Raw genomic sequence first — 22,588 nt, forward strand, 5'->3', positions numbered from 1 at the left:
GGAAGGGATTTAGTGGTCAGTGGACTGCTTCCGCCGTCACCCAAAGATTTTGAACTTGTCACTGACTTATGATGAATGCGCTGCAGGTGACGTATAAGGGAGGATGTTCCGAGGTGGTTAACGTCCTTACCCCTACTTATTACAGCTTGACAAAGGCAACACATGGCTTGACACCTGTTGTCCGCATTTGTGTTGAAATAATTCCACACCGAAGAGCTGATTTTTTTTTGTATTTTGACCAGGCATGTTAATGGCCATATTCGTCCCACGGACAACAGGTGTCTCCCCGGGTGCCTGACTTAAACAAACCACCTCACCATCAGAATCCTCCTTGTCAATTTCCTCCCCAGCGCCAGCAACACCCATATCCTCATCCTGGTGTACTTCAACAGTGACATCTTCAATTTGACTATCAGGAACTGGACTGCGGGTGCTCCTTCCAGCACTTGCAGGGGGCGTGCAAATGGTGGAAGGCGCAAGCTCTTCCCATCCATTGTTGGGAAGGTCAGGCATCGCAACCGACACAATTGGACTCTCCTTGGGGATTTGTGATTTAGAAGAACGCACAGTTCTTTGCTGTGCTTTTGCCAGCTTAAGTCTTTTCATTTTTCTAGCGAGAGGATAAGTGCTTCCATCCTCATGTGAAGCTGAATCACTAGCCATGAACATAGGCCAGGGCCTCAGCCGTTCCTTGCCACTCCGTGTCGTAAATGGCATATTGGCAAGTTTACGCTTCTCCTCAGACGCTTTTAATGCTGATTTTTGGGTCATTTTACTGAACTTTTGTTTTTTGGATTTTACATGCTCTCTAATATGACATTGGGCATCGGCCTTGGCAGACGACGTTGATGGCATTTCATCATCTCGGCCATGACTAGTGGCAGCAGCTTCAGCACGAGGTGGAAGTGGATCTTGATCTTTCCCTATTTTAACCTCCACATTTTTGTTCTCCATTTTTTAATGTGTGGAATTATATGCCAGTAACTATCAATAGCAATGGCCTACTACTATATATACTGCGCACAACTGAAATGCACCACAGGTATGGATGGATAGTATACTTGACGACACAGAGGTAGGTACAGCAGTGGCCTTCCGTACTGCTATATATAGTATACTGGTGGTCACTGTGTCAGCAATCTGCAAAACTAAAATGCACCACAGGTATAGAATGTAGATGAATAGTATACTTAATGACAACACAGAGGTAGGTACAGCAGTGGCCTTCCGTACCATACTGCTATATATAGTATACTGGTGGTCACTGTGTCAGCAAACTGCAAAACTAAAATGCACCACAGGTATAGAATGTAGATGGATAGTATACTTAATGACGACACAGAGGTAGGTACAGCAGTGGACTTCCGTGCTGCTATATATAGTATACTGGTGGTCACTGTGTCAGCAAACTGCAAAACTAAAATGCACCACAGGTATAGAATGTAGATGGATAGTATACTTAATGACGACACAGAGGTAGGTACAGCAGTGGCCTTCCGTACTGCTATATATAGTATACTGGTGGTCACTGTGTCAGCAAACTGCAAAACTAAAATGCACCACAGGTATAGAATGTAGATGGATAGTATACTTAATGACGACACAGAGGTAGGTACAGCAGTGGCCTTCCGTACCGTACTGCTATATATAGTATACTGGTGGTCACTGTGTCAGCAAACTGCAAAACTAAAATGCACCACAGGTATAGAATGTAGATGGATAGTATACTTAATGACGACACAGAGGTAGGTACAGCAGTGGCCTTCCGTACTGCTATATATAGTATACTGGTGGTCACTGTGTCAGCAAACTGCAAAACTAAAATGCACCACAGGTATAGAATGTAGATGGATAGTATACTTAATGACGACACAGAGGTAGGTACAGCAGTGGCCTTCCGTACCGTACTGCTATATATACTGGTGGTCATTGTGTCAGCAAACTGCACAACTGAAATGCACCACAGGTATAGAATCTAGATGGATAGTATACTTAATGACGACACAGAGGCAGGTACAGCAGTGGCCTACTGTTCCGTAATGCTATATATTATATACTGGTGGTCACTGGTCAGCAAAACTCTGCACTGTACTCCTCCTATATAATATTATACTGGTGGTCCCCAGTCCCCACAATAAAGCAGCACACTGAGCACAGATATGGAGTGTTTTTCAGGCAGACAACGTATACTGGTGGTCACTGTCAGCAAAACTCTGCACAGTACTCCTGCTATATAATACAGCTGCTCCCCAGTCCCCACAATTAAGCAGTGTGAGCAGAGATATATGCAGCACACTGAGCACAGATATGGAGCGTTTTTTTCAGGCAGAGAACGGATAACTGGTGGTCACTGATCAGCAAAACTCTGCACTGTACTCCTCCTATATTATACAGCTGCTCCCCAGCCCTCCCCACAATTAAGCAATAGTGCACAATCAAGTTCAACAATAACGGAGAGGACGCCAGCCACGTCCTCTCCCTAACATTTCCAATGCACGAGTGAAAATGGCGGCGACGCGCGGCTGCTTATATAGAATCCGAATCTCGCGAGAATCCGACAGCAGGATGATGACGTTTGGGCGCGCTCGGGTTAACCGAGCCATACGGGAGAATCCGAGTATGCCTCGGACCCGTGTAAAATGGGTGAAGTTCGGGGGGGTTCGGTTTCCAAGAAACCGAACCCGCTCATCACTACTATTTATATGACATTGGAAATGTATGTTTATTCCAAAACAAGGGGATGGTATATTCCCAAGAGTATTTGTACAAACAGCTCTTGGATCTTGTAGGTGTAAGTGAATTGTATAGAAAACAAATATAGAAAAATAGGGAATTATTCCTTCTGCTTTCCAGCAAGACTATTTACTGCACCTGGTATTCCTTGGCAGTCTCCCAGACAAGTACTAACCAGGCCTTCCAGAGCTTCGCTTCCAAGATCAGACGAGATTAGGCGTCTTCTGTGGAGTTTGGCAGTAAACTGCTGGATGAGAGAGTACTCATTCCTGGTGAATGGAAAGTGTGCTTCTGCTGTCCAGGCAAAGGAAGGATATCCTTACATAAGGATATCCTTACAAAGAAATAAGGATCAAATAAGGTTAGAGATAAAAATAATATAAAAAAAAAACAGGGGCAGACTAGATGGGCCAAGTGGTTCTTATCTGCCGACAAATTCTATGTTTCTATGAAGTACCACACATATTGATCTCTTATCATATAGTGTTAAGCACACCAGTGCCTGCAGGAAAGTACTGGTGTCAGAACTGTTATGCACTCCAGTGCCTACAGGAATGTACTGGTGTTTGAACTGTTATGCAAAACAAATGGACTCACAGACAGACTGGGGAATATGACATAACGTACACAGAAGGTGATAGGGTAACAAAATACACACAAGGTGAACAGAGAAGCCCAGAGGCTAAGGAACTGGGTATCTCCCTTGTATTAGAACTGCTCAGATGGGAAAAGCAAGATGTTGTGTTTTAATACGTAGAGAACCCGAAATGCTGTTGCTAAGGGCAACAGCAAAACCCTAAAGGGTTACCAACGGGTGTGGCAGTAAACTCCTTGGTCAGAGATGGAATGATAGACACAAGGAGAGTCTCCACAATCCTAATTCTCACTTGCAGTGCACAGGTTCAGCTTACTGCCACTAAACTGACCCCTGACACCTAGCACAGTGAGACAGGATTAGACAGACAAGTCTTAGAATACAGCCGCAAACTTGCTAAGTTCACAGAGTAGTAACAGAACCCCAGCAAGCTAAACGACTGACTCCAGTCTTACTGCTAGGTCTGGATTGGCAGAGTGTAATACCAAATCCCCAGGCCTATTTGCAGTAAGCAACAAACAAATACAAAGCTACACAGTACTGGTTAACTTTCAGGAACTGACTAACCAACAAAGATTCAGCAGCATTTGCTTACCCTGAGAAGAGGCCTTATAAAGCAGGTGCTGTCCACGCCCCACTCAGACCTCACAGACTGTGAGCACAAAAACCAGCACCGAATCCCCTGCCGTGCACAGAGCCTATAACCACTGCACAGCAAAAGACCCGAACCGGAGTATCAGCTGCGCTCAGGTAACTCCGCTAGCACTTGTCTCCCGGTTGCCATGACGACGTGGCAGCACAGGGCAGGAGACCCTAACAGTACCCCCCCTCTGACGAGGGGTCAAAGAACCCCTACCACCGGGTTTATCGGGGAACTGCGAGAAGAAAGAGCGTATCAGTCTGGGGGCATGAAGATCACAACTGCGCACCCACGACCGCTCCTCCGGGCCATACCCCTTCCAGTGCACAAAAAATGACAGCCGACCCCGAACCACCTTGGAGTCAAGAATCCTTTCAACAACAAACTCCCTCTGGCCACGTATCAGAAGAGGGGAAGGTCTTCCACTGGAAGAAGGATTACTAATCGCCCGTTTTAAAAGGGAACAATGAAATGTTTTATTGATACCCAAAGAACAGGGCAGATCTAACTGAAATGCCACCGGATTGATAACCCTGGTGATCTTATAAGGGCCGATGAACCGGGGGCCTAACTTATGAGATGGCTGTCTCAACTTCAAATTCTTGGTAGACAACCAGACGAAGTCTCCTAATTTGAAGCTGCAGGGTCTTTTCCGCTTATCAAAAACCCTTTTGGTCACTAATGACACAGACACAAGGGCTTTCTTCACTTTCCGCCAAATACCTCTAAGGACCGAAACCACAGAGGAACCACCAGGCGTGGAGTCCAGGGGGTCAAAAGAATTGGCCTTAGGATGATGCCCATACACACAAAGGAAGGGAGAGATCCCTGTAGCAGAGTGAGCCGCGTTGTTATAGGCAAACTCCGCCATGGACAGATGAGCAACCCAGTCAGTCTGACACTTGGAGACATAACACCTGAGGAACTGCTCCAAGGACTGGTTCACCCTTTCAGTCTGCCCATTAGACTGCGGATGGTAGCCTGACGACAAGCTGACAGAAATCTGGAGATCGGAACAAAATGCCCTCCAGAATTTGGCCACAAACTGGGATCCGCGGTCAGAGACCACATCAAGTGGCAACCCGTGGAGACGCACAACATGCAGCATAAATAATTCAGACAGGCGTCTGGCCGATGGCAGCCCAACCAGTGGAACGAAGTGCGCCATCTTCGAAAACCTGTCAACGACAACCCAGATGGCTGTCATCCCCGAGGATTTGGGCAAGTCCACCACAAAATCCATTGAAATGTGGGTCCATGGCTTAGATGGGATAGAGAGTGGATGTAATGGGCCAACAGGAACCCCTCTAGGAGTCTTATTTCGGGCACAGATGTCACATGCCCGAACCCACTGATCCACATCCTTAGCCACCGAGGGCCAACACACCGCCCTAGATAGCAACTCCCGAGTTCTGGCAATACCCGGGTGACCTGCAGACTTCTTGGCATGGAATTCCAGGAACACTCGCTGTCTTAACCTAGGAGGCACAAACAAAAGACCTACCGGAAGGTCTGGAGGAGCCTGCTCCTGTGCTCTAAGGACTAATGATAAGAGGTCCTGGGTAATGCCCACTTTAATACATGATGGGGAAACAATGGGCAACGGCTCCTCGGTGGTCTCCTGGATTGGAGCAAAACTCCGCGAGAGCGCATCAGCCTTGATGTTTTTTGACCCAGGGCGATATGTTATCAAAAAATTAAAGCGAGCAAAAAACAAAGCCCATCGTGCCTGCCTGGCATTGAGACGCTTTGCTGACTCTAAATATGCCAGATTCTTATGGTCAGTGAGAATTGAGACCACAAACTTAGCCCCCTCAAGCCAGTGTCTCCACTCCTCGAGTGCATCCTTAATAGCCAACAATTCCCGGTTACCCACGTCATAATTCATCTCGGCAGGCGAAAATTTACGGGAAAAGTAAGCACAGGGATGAAGGCGATTATCAGACACTCCCACCTGAGAAAGCACTGCCCCAATACCCATCTCAGAGGCATCCACCTCCACCACAAAAGGACGCTCTGGATCTGGGTGTCGCAGCACCTTGGCCGAAACAGATGCCCTTTTGAGACGGGCAAAAGCCGCTTTAGCCTCACAAGACCAGTGAGCAACATCCGCCCCTTTCTTAGTGAGTGCCACCAAGGGCGCCACTATAGACGAAAATCCAGCGATAAATCGTCTATAAAAATTCGCAAAGCCCAGGAAACGCTGTAGCGCCTTCAAACTAGTGGGCTGCACCCAATCCAGGACTGCCTGTACCTTGGAACCCTCCATTTGGAAACCTTCTGGGGAGATAATATATCCTAGAAATGCGATTTGCTGAACTTCAAATTCGCACTTCTCCAGCTTCGCCCCAAGCCGGTGGTCTCTGAGTTTCTGGAGGACTAAGCGTACATGCTTCCGATGTTCCTCCAGGGAATGGGAGAATATTAGGATGTCATCTAAGTATACAACTAAGAATCTATCCAAATATTCCCTGAGCACATCATTCATGAAATCCTGGAAGACTGCCGGGGCATTACAGAGCCCAAAAGGCATCACCAAATATTCATAATGCCCTGAGTGGGTATTAAAGGCAGTCTTCCATTCATCCCCCTCTCTTATTCGGATTAGATTGTACGCACCGCGTAGGTCAATCTTAGAAAAAATGGTGGCAGTACGAAGCTGGTCAAACAAGACCGAAATGAGAGGCAGTGGGTATGAGTTTTTAATCGTGATACGGTTCAATTCCCTGAAGTCGATGCAGGGTCGCAACGAACCGTCCTTTTTACCCACGAAGAAGAACCCCGACCCAACTGGAGACTGTGAAGGTCTGATAAATCCCTTAGTCAAGTTCTCCTGAATGTACTCTGCCATAGCCTGAGTCTCAGGACGTGACAGGGAGTACAACCTGCTCTTGGGAAGCTTAGCATTTGGCAACAAATCAATGGCACAGTCATAGGGGCGATGGGGAGGTAGTACCTCTGCAACTTTTTTGGAGAACACGTCCGCAAAATCTGCATAACACCCTGGCAATCCTGGCAAACTTAGCTGCGAGAGCCTGACTGGAAGGCTCAAGCAACTCCTGAAACAATCAGTACCCCAACTAAGAATCTCCCCAGAGACCCAGTCAAATTGAGGATTGTGGGCCCTTAACCAGGGTAACCCCAACACCAATGGGGCAAAAGTACAGACAGTCACATAAAAGGACAATTTTTCAGAGTGTGTGGCTCCAATAAACAAAGAAATCTGGCTAGTGCAAGAGGTAATTTTACCTTGGGATAATGGTTCCCCGTTTAACCCACAAATCTCAATTTCCGATGCCAAGGGTACTAAGGGAACAGAGTGTTTCAGGGCGAATTGGCGGTCCATAAAAACCCCGTCGGCCCCACTGTCCACAAAGGCCTCAGTCTTGACAGTTTGACCGAGGATCTTCAAGGTCACCGGAATGATAAAAGTCTTCTTGGGAAATTCTGACTTCTGGCCTGACAGGATATTTCCCATCACCCTCAGGCCCTGAAGTTTTCCGGCTTTTCTGGGCATGATACTACCACATGACCTTTATTCCCACAGTACAAACACAACCCCTGCTGTCTCCTCCGCGTCTTCTCACGCGAGGAGAGGCGGGTAGCCCCAATCTGCATAGGCTCCTCGGAAAATTCCTCAGAGTCTGAGGTTCCCTTGGGAAGGAAGGAAATCTCAGTCTCCCTTTCAAGCCTACGCTCTCTCAGCCGTCTATCCACCCGGATGGATAACTGCATGAGCTGATCCAAGCTATCAGGCAAGGGATATTGTACCAGTTGGTCCTTTATCTGGTTAGAAAAACCTCTTCGGTACTGGTGTCTCAGGGCTGGGTCATTCCACTGGGTATCATGGGCCAACCTCCGAAACTCCGTACAGTAAACCTCAACTGGCCTTTGCCCTTGCTTAAGGATCGAAATCTGAGCCTCGGCTGAGGCCGTCTTGTCAGGGTCATCATACAACATGCCCAGTGCCGTAAAAAAAGCATCAACACTTTTAAGCGACGGACAGTCAGGCTGCAACCCATATGCCCAGACCTGTGGGTCTCCTTGTAGCAAGGAAATCACTATGCCCACCCGCTGAATCTCCGACCCAGAAGACTGAGGCCTAAGCCGGAAGTATAGCTTGCAGCTCTCCTTGAATCAAAAGAACTGCGAGCGATCTCCAGAAAAACGATCTGGGAGATTTACTTTCGGCTCCTTAACCCCTGCAGGTGCTGCTGCTGCGGGAGCTCCGCCAGCAGCCTGGGAGGTGTGCATGTTAATGGACAAATCATTAAATTGTCGAGTCAGGACCTGCACCTGATCGACCACCTGTTGCAACGTATTTTGAGGGGTATGCTCCATATTCCCACAAAATTTCAACAGGAGTATTAGGCTGCTGAATATGTTATGCACACCAGTGCCTGCAGGAAAGTACTGGTGTCAGAACTGTTATGCACTCCAGTGCCTACAGGAATGTACTGGTGTTTGAACTGTTATGCAAAACAAATGGACTCACAGACAGACTGGGGAATATGACATAACGTACACAGAAGGTGATAGGGTAACAAAATACACACAAGGTGAACAGAGAAGCCCAGAGGCTAAGGAACTGGGTATCTCCCTTGTATTAGAACTGCTCAGATGGGAAAAGCAAGATGTTGTGTTTTAATATGTAGAGAACCCGAAATGCTGTTGCTAAGGGCAACAGCAAAACCCTAAAGGGTTACCAACGGGTGTGGCAGTAAACTCCTTGGTCAGAGATGGAATGATAGACACAAGGAGAGTCTCCACAATCCTAATTCTCACTTGCAGTGCACAGGTTCAGCTTACTGCCACTAAACTGACCCCTGACACCTAGCACAGTGAGACAGGATTAGACAGACAAGTCTTAGAATACAGCCGCAAACTTGCTAAGTTCACAGAGTAGTAACAGAACCCCAGCAAGCTAAACGACTGACTCCAGTCTTACTGCTAGGTCTGGATTGGCAGAGTGTTATACCAAATCCCCAGGCCTATTTGCAGTAAGCAACAAACAAATACAAAGCTACACAGTACTGGTTAACTTTCAGGAACTGACTAACCAACAAAGATTCAGCAGCATCTGCTTACCCTGAGAAGAGGCCTTATAAAGCAGGTGCTGTCCACGCCCCACTCAGACCTCACAGACTGTGAGCACAAAAACCAGCACCGAATCCCCTGCCGTGCACAGAGCCTATAACCACTGCACAGCAAAAGACCCGAACCGGAGTATCAGCTGCGCTCAGGTTACTCCGCTAGCACTTGTCTCCCGGTTGCCATGACGACGTGGCAGCACAGGGCAGGAGACCCTAACATATAGAGATAAGGGCTGGATGAGAGAGCACACTAGCACAGATGTGCGAGAATGTAGTAAGATAGAGTGATAGCAATGAATGCCATTATGACATTAATTGGGTATATAAGAAAAAAAGAAAGAAGATTGGTTGCAAGTAAAAGTTTGCTGTGCAGAGTGCATATATAGAGGAAAACACCTATCAGAAGAACTGAATATGGTGCGGTTCTATGATTATGCAGAAAGGTTGTATAGTGATTGATCACATGTACATACCATTGTTAGACATTTGTCTAAAAATACATAAGGAAAGAGCCAGAAGCCACTGCATTGACTGTGTGTCAGAAACGTATATTGCCCAAAGATTGGTTACAGTACATGTTCTATTGTAGCAGAAAAATTGTGTATATGTCTCTAATTGTCACCAGTTCAAATGTACACAAACATTGGAATACTAATTATTCATGAACATGAATCTTACAGAGTGTACAAAACATATGTCAAAAAACGCATGACACCAAATAGCCCAGATAACCGTATTATGTATATATATATATATATATATATATATATAAAAACCTCATAGGCTAGCAGTAATGCATGTTGTTAGAAAAGAGACATATATATATATATATATATATATATATATATATGTCACTATCTGACACAGATAAACAATGAGAAAAATCATGAATGGAAACCATTCCTGTCCTAAAGAAGAGATTCAACAGATATGCATTCTCTTTCAAAGACAAAAAAGAAAGGAGGGAAGAAAGTCATATAGTCACAATCAAAGTGTAGAATTAAAGATTAATGGTGCATAAAAATTCTAGTAAGATAATACTTGTAACAATTCTGCCCAAGTGGGCGCTTACATAGCAGGGGTATAACCAAGAGATACGGGCTGCGCGCCGCCCTATCTCACCACCAGACGGACTGTTTCACCTATTTACAGGCTTGTTCACTGGTGTGGTTTTGAACTCAAATGAGGTATATAAAGGAAATAGGGGGGAGGAGTATTTTGCTCATACTTATTTAATAAATTCCCATTGGTGCTCAGTGTACTAGGTAGTTAATTCCAGGTGTACCTGATCATATACTTCCTGGTAGAGCGTTGTATCCGGCGATGCGACGCTCCCGGCGGCACATCATTTCCGGTAGCGTGCGCTTCTTCCAGCGGTGCGTCACATCCTACGACGCGCCACCTGCGTCGCACATGGCTGGAGAAAGGTTAAATATAGTTAAAATCCTGAGTTCCATTGTGGGGATATTACTAGGTATACTGTTTTTGCAGTTTGGCACCTGCCTCGGCTGCATAGTCATTATCGGCCGGCCCCCATGATTGGCGGAAATACGCGAAGGTTGGCAAAGGGACCAAGCTGGTTGGCGGAAGTACGTGCTGGTTGGCACAGAACAAAATAAGTAAATGGAGTCCTCCAATTATGTTTATATTGGTTGGCAAGATGGCCGCCAGAGTATTACCATATGGCTGGCAAGATATCTATAGGATTTTTATGTTTGTTTGTTTACTGATATACCTATTATAGATACCAGACATCTATAAATCACTAGATATATAAGTTAAAAATGAATTAACCAAAACGGAACCCTCCAAGTAAGACACAATTGGTTGGCAAAAATGGCTGCCGTAGTGTTCACTTATGATTGGCTTGAATTCTAAAGATAACTGTTGTTCCTAAAAGTTTTTTGTTTCAAATTTTAACTAATATACATGGTATAAGGGCGCATATGAAGCACCAGATATATGAATCGACAAATGTGTAAATATGTCTAGAAAATGGGGAGGAAAAGGGGTGTCGTGAATATGTGTGTGTGTGATGACTAGAGATGAGAGGGTTCGGTTAGTAGAGATCCGACCCCCCCCCCGAACTTCACGTGGTTTACACGGGTCCGAAGCAGGCTCAGTTGTTCCCGCCTAAAATGCAAAACCCGAAGGGGTGAAAACATCGCTATCTTTCTGTTGGATTCTCGCGAGATTTGGATTCCATATATAGAGCCGCACGACACCGCCATTTTCACTCATGCATTGTTGATTGAGTGGAGAGGACGTGGCTACGTTCTCTTTCTGAAAAGCTCAATATCTGTGCTCAGTGTGCTGCATCATGGTGACCACCAGTATATAGTAGTACAGTGCAGTAGGCCATTGCTGTATCTTACAGTTCTGTGTCAGACTCGGTTCTAGTATCCTGATCAGTGCTCAATATCTGTGCTGCATTGTGGGGACCAGTATATAGTAATACAGTGCTGCATTGTGGTTACCACCTGTATATAGTAGTACAGTACAGTAGTCCATTGCTGTATCTTGCTGCTCTGTGTCACTTCTATTCTCCTGATCAGTGCTCAATATCTGTGCTGCATTGTGGTGACCAGTATATAGTAGTACAGTGCTGCATTGTGGTGACCACCAGTATATATAGTAGTACAGTACAGTAGTCCATTGTTGTATCTTGCAGCTCCATGTCAGACTCAGTTCTAGTATCCTGATCAGTGCTCAATATCTGTGCTGCATTGTGGTGACCAGTATATATAGTAGTACAGTGCTGCATTGTGATGACCACCAGTATATAGTAGTACAGTACAGTAGTCCATTACTGTATCTTGCTGCTCTGTGTCACTTCTATTCTCCTGATCAGTGCTCAATATCTGTGCTGCATTGTGGTGACCAGTATATAGTAGTACAGTGCTGCATTGTGGTGATCACCAGTATATAGTAGTACAGTACAGTAGTCCATTGCTGTATCTTGCAGGTCCGTGTCAGACTCAGTTCCAGTATTCTGAACAGTGCTTAATATGTGTGCTGCATTGTGGTGACAAGTATATATAGTAGTACAGTGCTGCATTGTGGTGACCACCAGTATATAGTAGTACAGTACAGTAGTCCATTGCTGTATCTTGCTGCTCTGTGTCACTTCTATTCTCCTGATCAGTGCTCAATATCTGTGCTGCATTGTTGTGACCAGTATATAGTGATACAGTGCTGCATTGAGTGCTGCATTGTTGTGACCACCAGTATATAGTAGTACAGTACAGTAGTCCATTGCTGTATCTTGCTGCTCTGTGTCACTTCTCTTCTCCTGATCAGTGCTCAATATCTGTGCTGCATTGTGGTGACCAGTATATAGTAGTACAGTGCTGCATTGTGGTGATCACCAGTATATAGTAGTACAGTACAGTAGTCCATTGCTGTATCTTGCAGGTCCATGTCAGACTCAGTTCTAGTATTCTGAACAGTGCTTAATATCTGTGCTGCATTGTGGTGACAAGTATATATAGTTTTACAGTGCTGCATTGTGGTGACCACCAGTATATAGTAGTACAGTACAATAGTCCATTACTGTTTCTTGCTGCTCTGTGTCACTTCTATTCTCCTGATCAGTGCTCAATATCTGTGCTGCATTGTGGTGACCAGTATATAGTAGTACAGTGCTGCATTGTGGTGATCACCAGTATATAGTAGTACAGTACAGTAGTCCATTGCTGTATCTTTCAGGTCCGTGTCAGACTCAGTTCCAGTATTCCAAACAGTGCTTAATATGTGTGCTGCATTGTGGTGACAAGTATATATAGTAGTACAGTGCTGCATTGTGGTGACCACCAGTATATAGAAGTATAGTACAGTAGTCCATTGCTGTATCTTGCTGCTCTGTGTCACTTCTATTCTCCTGATCAGTGCTCAATATCTGTGCTGCATTGTTGTGACCAGTATATAGTAATACAGTGCTGCATTGAGTGCTGCATTGTTGTGACCACCAGTATATAGTAGTATAGTACAGTAGTCCATTGCTGTATCTTGCTGCTCTGTGTCACTTCTATTCTCCTGATCAGTGCTCAATATCTGTGCTGCATTGTGGTGACCAGTATGTAGTAGTACAGTGCTGCATTGTGGTGATCACCAGTATATAGTAGTACAGTACAGTAGTCCATTGCTGTATCTTGCAGGTCCGTGTCAGACTCAGTTCTAGTATTCTGAACAGTGCTTAATATCTGTGCTGCATTGTGGTGACAAGTATATATAGTAGTACAGTGCTGCATTGTGGTGCTCATCAGTATATAGTAGTACAGTACATTAGTCCATTGCTGTATCTTGCTGCTCTGTGTCACTTCTATTCTCCTGATCAGTGCTCAAAATCTGTGCTGCATTGTGGTGACCAGTATATAGTAGTACAGTGCTGCATTGTGGTGACCACCAGTTTTTAGTAGTACAGTTGTCCATTGCTGTATCTTGCAGCTCTGTGTCAGACTCAGTTCTAGTATCCTGATCAGTGCTCAATATCTGTGCTGCATTGTGGTGACCAGTATATAGTAGTACAGTGCTGCATTGTGGTGACCACCAGTATATAGCAGTACAGTACAGTAGTCCATTGCTGAATCTTGCTGCTCTGTGTCACTTCTTTTCTCCTGATCAGTGCTCAATATCTGTGCTGCATCGTGGTGACCAGTATATAGTAGTACAGTGCTGCATTGTGGTGACCACCAGTATATAGTAGTACAGTACAGTAGTCCATTGCTGTATCTTGCTGCTCTGTGTCACTTCTATTCTCCTGATCAGTGCTCAATATCTGTGCTGCATTGTGGTAACCACCAGTATATAGTAGTACAATACAGTAGTCCATTGCTGTATCTTGCCGCTCCATGTCAAACTCAGTTCTATTCTCCTGATCAGTGCTCAATATCTGTGCTGCATTGTGGTGACCAGTATATAGTAGTACAGTGCTGCATTGTGGTGACCACCAGTATATAGTAGTACAGTACAGTAGTCCATTGCTGTATCTTGCCGCTCCATGTCAGACTCAGTTCTATTCTCCTGATCAGTGCTCAATATCTGTGCTGTATTGTGGTGACCAGTATATATAGTAGTACAGTTCTGCATTTTGATGACCACCAGTATATAGTAGTATAATACAGTAGTCCATTGTTGTATCTTGCTGCTCTGTGTCACTTCTATTCTCCTGATCAGTGCTCAATATATGTGCTGCATTGTGGTGACCAGTATATAGTAGTACAGTGCTGCATTGTGGTGACCACCAGTTTATAGTAGTACAGTAGTCCATTGCTGTATTTTTCAGCTCTGTGTCAGACTGAGTTCTAGTATCCTGATCAGTGCTCAATATCTGTGCTGCATTGAGGTGACCAGTATATAGTAGTACAGTGCTGCATTGTGGTGACCACAAGTATATAGTAGTACAGTACAGTAGTCCTTTGCTGAATCTTGCTGCTCTGTGTCACTTCTTTTCTCCTGATCAGTGCTCAATATCTGTGCTGCATTGTGGTGACCAGTATATAGTAGTACAGTGCTGCATTGTGGTGACCACCGGTATATAGTAGTACAGTACAGTAGTCCATTGCTGTATCTTGCTGCTCTGTGTCACTTCTATTCTCCTGATCAGTGTTCAATATCTGTGCTGCATTGTGGTGACCACCAGTATATAGTAGTACAATAAAGTAGTCTATTGCTGTATCTTGCCGCTCCGTGTCAGACTCAGTTCTATTCTCCTGATCAGTGCTCAATATCTGTGCTGCATTGTGGTGACCAGTATATAGTAGTACAGTGCTGCATTGTGGTGACCACCAGTATATAGTAGTACAGTACAGTAGTCCATTGCTGTATCTTGCCGCTCCATGTCAGACTCAGTTCTATTCTCCTCATCAGTGCTCAAATTCTGTGCTGTATTGTGGTGACCAGTATATATAGTAGTACAGTGCTGCATTTTGATGACCACCAGTATATAGTAGTACAGTACAGTAGTCCATTGCTGTATCTTGCTGCTCTGTGTCACTTCTATTCTCCTGATCAGTGCTCAATATATGTGCTGCATTGTGGTGACCAGTATATAGTAGTACAGTGCTGCATTGTGGTGATCACCAGTATATAGTAGTACAGTACAGTAGTCCATTGCTGTATCTTGCAGCTCAGTGTCAGACTCAGTTCTAGTATCCTGATCAGTGCTCAATATCTGTGCTGCATTGTGGTGACCAATATATATAGTAGTACAGTGCTGCATTGTGGTGATCACCAGTATATAGTAGTACAGTACAGTAGTCCATTGCTGTATCTTGCAGCTCCGTGTCACTTCTAGTATCCAGAACAGTGCTTAAAATCTGTGCTCAGTGTCAGTGCTGCATTGTGTTGACTAAATGTCCAGTGTCTTGTGCTGCATCTTGCTGTTGTAGGGTGCTGTGGTAGTGTCATGTCACTGTGCATAGGTCATCATCATCATTCCAGTCACAGTGGTATCTGGTATCTATCTAGTGGTATCTAATTCCAGACATTACTGCTGTATAATTCCAGATATATTACTGGCATATAATTCCACACATTAAAAAATGGAGAACAAAAATGTGGAAGGTAAAATAGGGAAAGATCAAGATCCACTTCCACCTAGTGCTGAAGCTGCTGCCACTAGTCATGGCAGAGACAATGAAATGCCATCAACTTCGTCTGCCAAGGCCGATGCCCAATGTCCTAGTAGAGAGCATGTAAAATCCAAAAAACAAAAGTTCAGTAAAATGATGACCAAAAAATCTAAATTAAAAGTGTCTGAGTAGAAGCGTAAACTTGCCAATATGCCATTTACGACACAGAGTGGCAAGGAACGGCTAAGGCCCTCTCCTATGTTCCTCATGACTAGTGGGTCAGCTTCACATGAGGATGGAAACACTCATCCTCCTGCTAGAAAAATGAAAAGAGTTAAGCTGGCAAAAGCACGGCAAAGAACTGTGCATTCTTCTAAATCACAAATCCCCAAGGAGAGTCCAATTGTGTCAGTTGCGATGCCTGACCTTCCCAACACTGGACGGGAAGAGGTGGCTCCTTCCACGATTTGCACGCCACCTGCAAGTGCTGGAAGGAGCACCCACAGTCCAGTTCCTGATATTCAAATTGGATATGTCACTGTTGAAGTACACCAGGATGAGTATATGGGTGTTGCTGGCACTGAGGGGGAAATTGACCAGGAGGATTCTGATGGAGAGGTGGTTTGTTTAAGTCAGGCACCCAGCGAGACACCTGATGTCCGTGGGATGAATAAGGCCATTGACATGCCTGGTCAAAATACCAAAAAAACCACCTCTTCGGTGTGGAATTATTTTAACTGAAATGCGGACAACTGGTGTCACGCCGTGTGTTGCCTTTGTCAAGCTGTAATAAGTAGGGGTAAGGACGTTAACCACCTAGGAACATCCTCCCTTATATGTCACCTGTAGTGCATTCATCATAAGTCATTGACAAGTTCAAAAACTTTGGGTGACAGCGGAAGCAGTCCACTGACAACTAAATCCCTTCTTCCTCTTGTACCCAAGCTCCTGCAAACCACACCACCAACTCCCTCAGTGTCAATTTCCTCCTTAGACAGGAACGCCAATAGTCCTGCAGGCCATGTCACTGGCAAGTCTGATGAGTCCTCTCCTGACTGGGATTCCTCCGATGGATCCTTGAGTGTAATGCCTACTGCTGCTGGTGCTGCTGTTGTTACTGCTGGGAGTTGATCGTCATCCCAGAGGGGAAGTCGGAAGACCACTTATACTACTTCCAGTAAGCAATTGACTGTCCAACAGTCCTTTGCGAGGAAGATAAAATATCACAGCAGTCATCCTGTTGCAAAGCGGATAACTCAGGCCTTGACAGCTGTGTTGTTGTTAGACGTGCGTCCGGTATCCGCCATTAGTTCACAGGGACTTAGAGAATTTCTTGAGGTAGTGTGTCCCCGGTACCAAATACCATCTAGGTTCCACTTCTCTAGGCAGGCGATATTGAGAATGTACACAGACGTCAGAAAAAGAGTCACCAGTGTCCTAAAAAATGCAATTGTACCCAATGTCCACTTAACCACGGACATGTGGACAAGTGGCGCAGGGCAGACTAAGGACTATATGACTGTAACAGCCCACTGGGTAGATGTATTGCCTCCCGCAGAAACAACAGCAGCGGCGGCACCAGTAGCAGCATCTTGCAAACGCCAACTCGTTCCTAGGCAGGCTACGCTTTGTATCACTGCTTTCCATAAGAGGCACACAGCTGACAAACTCTTACGGAAACTGAGGAACATCATCGCAGATTGGCTTACCCCAATTGGACTCTCCTGGGGATTTGTGACATCGGACAACGCCACCAATATTGTGCGTGCATTACATGTGGGCAAATTCCAGCACGTCCCATGTTTTGCACATACAATGAATTTGGTGGTGCAGATTTTTTTAAAAACCAACAGGGGCATGCAAGATATGCTGTAGGTGGCCCGAAGAATTGCGGGCTACTTTTGGCATTCAGCCACCGCATGCCGAAGACTGGAGCACCAGCAAACTCTTCTGAACATTCCCCGCCGTCAGCTGAAGCAATAGGTGGTAACGAAGTGGAATTCAACCCTCTATATGCTTCAGAGGATGGAGGAGCAGCAAAAGGCCAGTCAGGCCTATACATCTGCCTACGATATAGGCAAAGGAGGGGGAATGCACCTGACTCAAGTGCAGTGGAGAATGATTTCAACGTTGTGCAAGGTTCTGCAACCCTTTGAACTTGCAACATGTGAAGTCAGTTCAGACACTGCCAGCCTGAGTCAGGTCATTCTCCTCGTCAGGCTTTTGCAGAAGAAGCAGGAGAGATTTAAGGAGGAGCTAAAATGGAGCGATTACTCTAGGCATGTGGGACTTGTGGATGGAGCCCTTCATTCGCTTAACCAGTATTCACGGGTGGTCAATCTGTTGAAATCAAAGCACTACATTTTGGTCATCGTGTGCGATCCTAGGTTTAAAGCCTACGTTGTGTCTCTCTTTTCGGCAGACACAAGTGTGCAGATGTTCAAAGACCTGCTGGTGAGACACTTGTCAAGTCAAGCGGAACGTTACCCGCCAACAGCTACTCCTTCATTTTCTACCGCCACTGGAGCTGCCGGGAAAAGGATCACATTTCTAAAATTACCCGCTGGCGGTGAAGCAGGGCAGTCAGGAGTGAAACTGACATCTGGTCCGGACTGAAGGACCTGCCAACGATTACTGACATGTTATCTACTGTCACTGCATATGATTCTGTCACCATTGAAAGAATGGTGGAGGATTATATGAGTGATAGCATCCAAGTAGGCACGTCAGACTGTCTGTACATATACTGGGAGGAAAAAGAGGCAATTTGGAGGCCCTTGCACAAACTGGCTTTATTTTATCTAAGTTGCCCTCCCTCCAGTGTGTACTCCGAAAGAGTGTTTAGTGCAGCCGGTCACCTTGTCAGCGATCGGCGTACGAGGTTACTTCCAGAAAATGTGGAGAAGATGATGTTCATCAAAATGAATTATAATCAATTCCTCCGTGGAGACATTTACCAGCAATTGCCTCCAGAAAGTACACAGTGACCTGTGATGGTGGATTCCAGTGGGTACAAATTAATACTCTGTGAGGAGGGGGATGCAAGCAGTGAAAGGGGTGAGGAATCAGACGATGAGGAGGAGGTGGACATCTTGCCTCTGTAGAGCCAGTTTATGCAAGGAGAGATTGATTGCTTCTTTTTTGGTGGGGGCCAAGACTAACCAGTCATTTCAGCCACAGTCGTGTGGCAGACCCTGTCGCTGAAATGATGGATTTGTTAAAGTGTGCATGTCCTGTTTATACAACAAGGACAATTCCATTTTGCACCTCTTTTTTTATTTATCTTTGCATCATGTGATGTTTGGGGCCAATTTTTTTAAGTGCCATCCTGTCTGACACTGCAGTGCCACTCCTAGATAGGCCAGGTGTGTGTGCCGGCCACTTGGGTCACTTAGTTTAGTCATCCAGCTACCTCGGTGCAAATTTTAGGACTAAACATAATATTGTGAGGTGTGAGGTGTTCAGAATAGACTGGAAATGAGTGCAAATTATGGTTATTGAGGTTAATAATAATATTGGATCAAAATTACACCCAAAATTCTATGATTTAAGCTGTTTTTGAGGGGATTTTGAACAAAAACACCCGAATCCAAAACACACCCAAATCCGACAAAAAATGTTAAGGAAGTTTTGTCAAAATGCGTCCGAATCCAAAACACGGCCGCATAACCAAATCCAAAACCAAAAAACAAAACCAGAAAAATTTCCGGTGCACATGACTAGTGATGACTATATCTGTTTGATAGTTACTTGTGTTATATAGTGATTATTGACTAGGAAAGAAATACATTTGCTTATTTTAATAAGAGTCTCATCGGGAATTATATTATATTATAGTGGGGCCAGTGCAACAATTGTTGAATTAAAACCCAAAATGTGAAAATAAATACATTGTGCTTACTGTGTGTGTGTAATGTTACTGAAAGTGTGGTGTTGCTGAGTGTGTGCATCCTGGTGGTGATATTATGGCTAAGTATGTGCTAGAATATAGGGCGTAGTATGTGCTAGAATATAGAGTATAGCATCTAAGTGTGCATAAATGATTGTTGTTACTTGTAAATTGTGTAACGCGTGATATAAAACTGTCCACTCAAATTAAAAAAACGTGCCAAAAGTGAAAAATTATTTCTAAATGGTATGGAGAAAAATTAAGAAAGGGAGAAGAGAAGGGAAAGGTGGATGAAAAAGGGGGAGGGAGGGAGATTCTTGGAAAAAGCGGGTTGAAACTAATCTAATTTTAGGAAGGAGAGGAAATAGCTAAATTCTTGGATTTTAAAGGAAAACCCCATAATTTATATATTCATTCATTCCAAAGGGGGTGTCACTATTTAGATTGTAGGTCCATTCTGATTCCTTCTTGAGCAGTTCTTGAGTCAGATTGCCACCCCGTATGCCCAGCTTGATCTGTTCTATTCCAAAGGCCTTCAGATCTTCTATGTCGTTGTTATGATGTCGATAAAAGTGTCTGGCCACGGAAGTGGGCTTCCTCATTCTCGCAAGGTCATTCGAGAAATTCCTTATTGATCCTATATGTTCCAGAAGCCATTGTTTTAAACTTCTCGTGGTCATTCCCACATAACGTATGCCACAGGTACATAACAAACAGTACACAACTCCAACTGTGTTATAGTTTATAAATTGATTGATCGTTGTTACGTTGTTGTGCCTGTCAGTAATGGATTTGGTTTTAACCATGTGGGGACATATGTTTTGTACACTCTGTAAGATTTGTGTTCATGAATAATTGGTATTCCTATGTTTGTGTACATTTGTACTGGTGACAATTAGAGACATATACACAATTTTTCTGCTACAATAGAACATGTACTGTAACCAATCTTTGGGCAATATTCGTTTCTGACACACAGTCAATGCAGGGGCTTCTGGCTTTTTCCTTATGTATTTTTAGACAAATGTCTAACAATGGTATGTACATGTGATCAATCACTATACAACCTTTCTGCATAATCATAGAACCTCACCATATTCAGATCTTCTGATAGGTGTTTTCCTCTATATTAGTGTGTAGTCTAGCTGAATCAGCGTGGCTGAGTCAGTGTGGGTTGAAAGATTTCAAAGGGAGAAAATTTCTAAGGGTGTCATCTGTGACTTTAACTGGAAACTTAGTGATCAATATTCAAGGACTATGAAGTAACCTCATATCTCATTGTTCTCTTACCAGGTATGTCTAGTGGGACTACAAGCGCCAGCAAGCTACACTGCATCTGCTAATTTTCATATATGAATACCATGAATGCTTAGCTATAGGTATGTCTAGTGGGACTACAAGCGCCAGCAAGCTACACTGCATCTGCTAATTTTCATATATGAATACCATGAATGCTTAGCTATAGGTATGTCTAGTGGGACTACAAGCGCCAGCAAGCTACACTGCATCTGCTAATTTTCATATATGAATACCATGAATGCTTAGCTATAGGTATGTCTAGTGGGACTACAAGCACCAGCAAGCTACACTGCATCTGCTAATTTTCATATATGAATACCATGAATGCTTAGCTATAGGTATGTCTAGTTTATTAATCATTAGCAGATTTAAGCAAACTTTATTTTTAGCATTTGGGGAATGTGTGATGGTTTCATACCCCCACACCATTTGTTTGTGTAAGTTTTATTTCTTTAAATGGGTGATGGGCTAGGGGTGGGTCCAATCAATCAATGTGCTCACATACACATGTTTGTTGGTCTCTATATTAGTGTGTAGTCTAGCTGAATCAGCGTAGCTTGAAAGATGTCAAAGGGAGAAAACTTCTAAGGGTGTCATCTGTGACTTTTACGGGAAACTTAGTGATCAATATTCAAGGATTATGAAGTAACCTCATATCTCATTGTTCTCTTACCAGGTATGTCTAGTGGGACTACAAGCGCCAGCAAGCTACACTGCATCTGCTAATTTTCAAATATGAATACCATGAATGCTTAGCTATAGGTATGTCTAGTGGGACTACAAGCGCCAGCAAGCTACACTGCGTCTGCTAATTTTCATATATGAATACCATGAATGCTTAGCTATAGGTATGTCTAGTGGGACTACAAGCGCCAGCAAGCTACACTGCATCTGCTAATTTTCATATATGAATACCATGAATGCTTAGCTATAGGTATGTCTAGTGGGACTACAAGCGCCAGCAAGCTACACTGCATCTGCTAATTTTCATATATGAATACCATGAATGCTTAGCTATAGGTATGTCTAGTTTATTAATCATTAGCAGATTTAAGCAAACTTTATTTTTAGCATTTGGGGAATGTGTGATGGTTTCATACCCCCATACCATTTGTTTGTGTAAGTTTTATTGCTTTAAATGGGTGATGGGCTAGGGGTGGGTCCAATCAATCAATGTGCTCACATACACATGTTTGTTGGTCTCTATATTAGTGTGTAGTCTAGCTGAATCAGCGTAGCTGAATCAGTGTGGGTTGAAAGATTTTGATAGGGTATATTAACCTATTCAGGTCTGATTATGAACTCTCTTCAGTCATCAGTCAGAATGCTGTTCCCCTTTAGCAACCGGTTGGAGGTCAATGAATGATAAGATGACACAAATTTATGCGTAACCGAAGCAAATCATAAGTGACCCGCTCGGGGGCCGTCATGGCTTTATTATTTATAGCTTGAACACAAAGGGTTTATGCTTGCCAATACATTTTAGCCAATCAGAATACACCATGTATGTCTTGAATACATCGATTGTCATACAATGTTAGAAGTGGCAACTAGGACAGCCTTGAAAATGGTTATTATTTCGTTTATCAGTCTTTCGGACATAAACTCAAAAGATTTCTTTCTTTATTCTTCTCAATTAGCCTTGGATATATCTGGTGTTGCTTTGTCCGTCCTGGATACATTTCCAATACATTTAATGTTGCATTTGTCTTGTACAAGTCATGCCTTAAAACAAGATTATTCAGCAAATATAGTATTCTGACCAGC

The 22,588-nt window shown here is 44.1% G+C and overlaps 1 pseudogene; it reads right to left on the reverse strand.

Annotated features, from left to right (window-relative positions):
- Positions 1 to 2,859: 2,859 nt before the first annotated feature.
- On the reverse strand, positions 2,860 to 2,978 carry LOC134947691 (5S ribosomal RNA; annotated as a pseudogene).
- Positions 2,979 to 22,588: the final 19,610 nt, after the last annotated feature.

This window comes from Pseudophryne corroboree, chromosome 1, assembly GCF_028390025.1.
Source record: "Pseudophryne corroboree isolate aPseCor3 chromosome 1, aPseCor3.hap2, whole genome shotgun sequence".
NCBI classification, from domain to species: Eukaryota; Metazoa; Chordata; class Amphibia; order Anura; family Myobatrachidae; genus Pseudophryne; species Pseudophryne corroboree.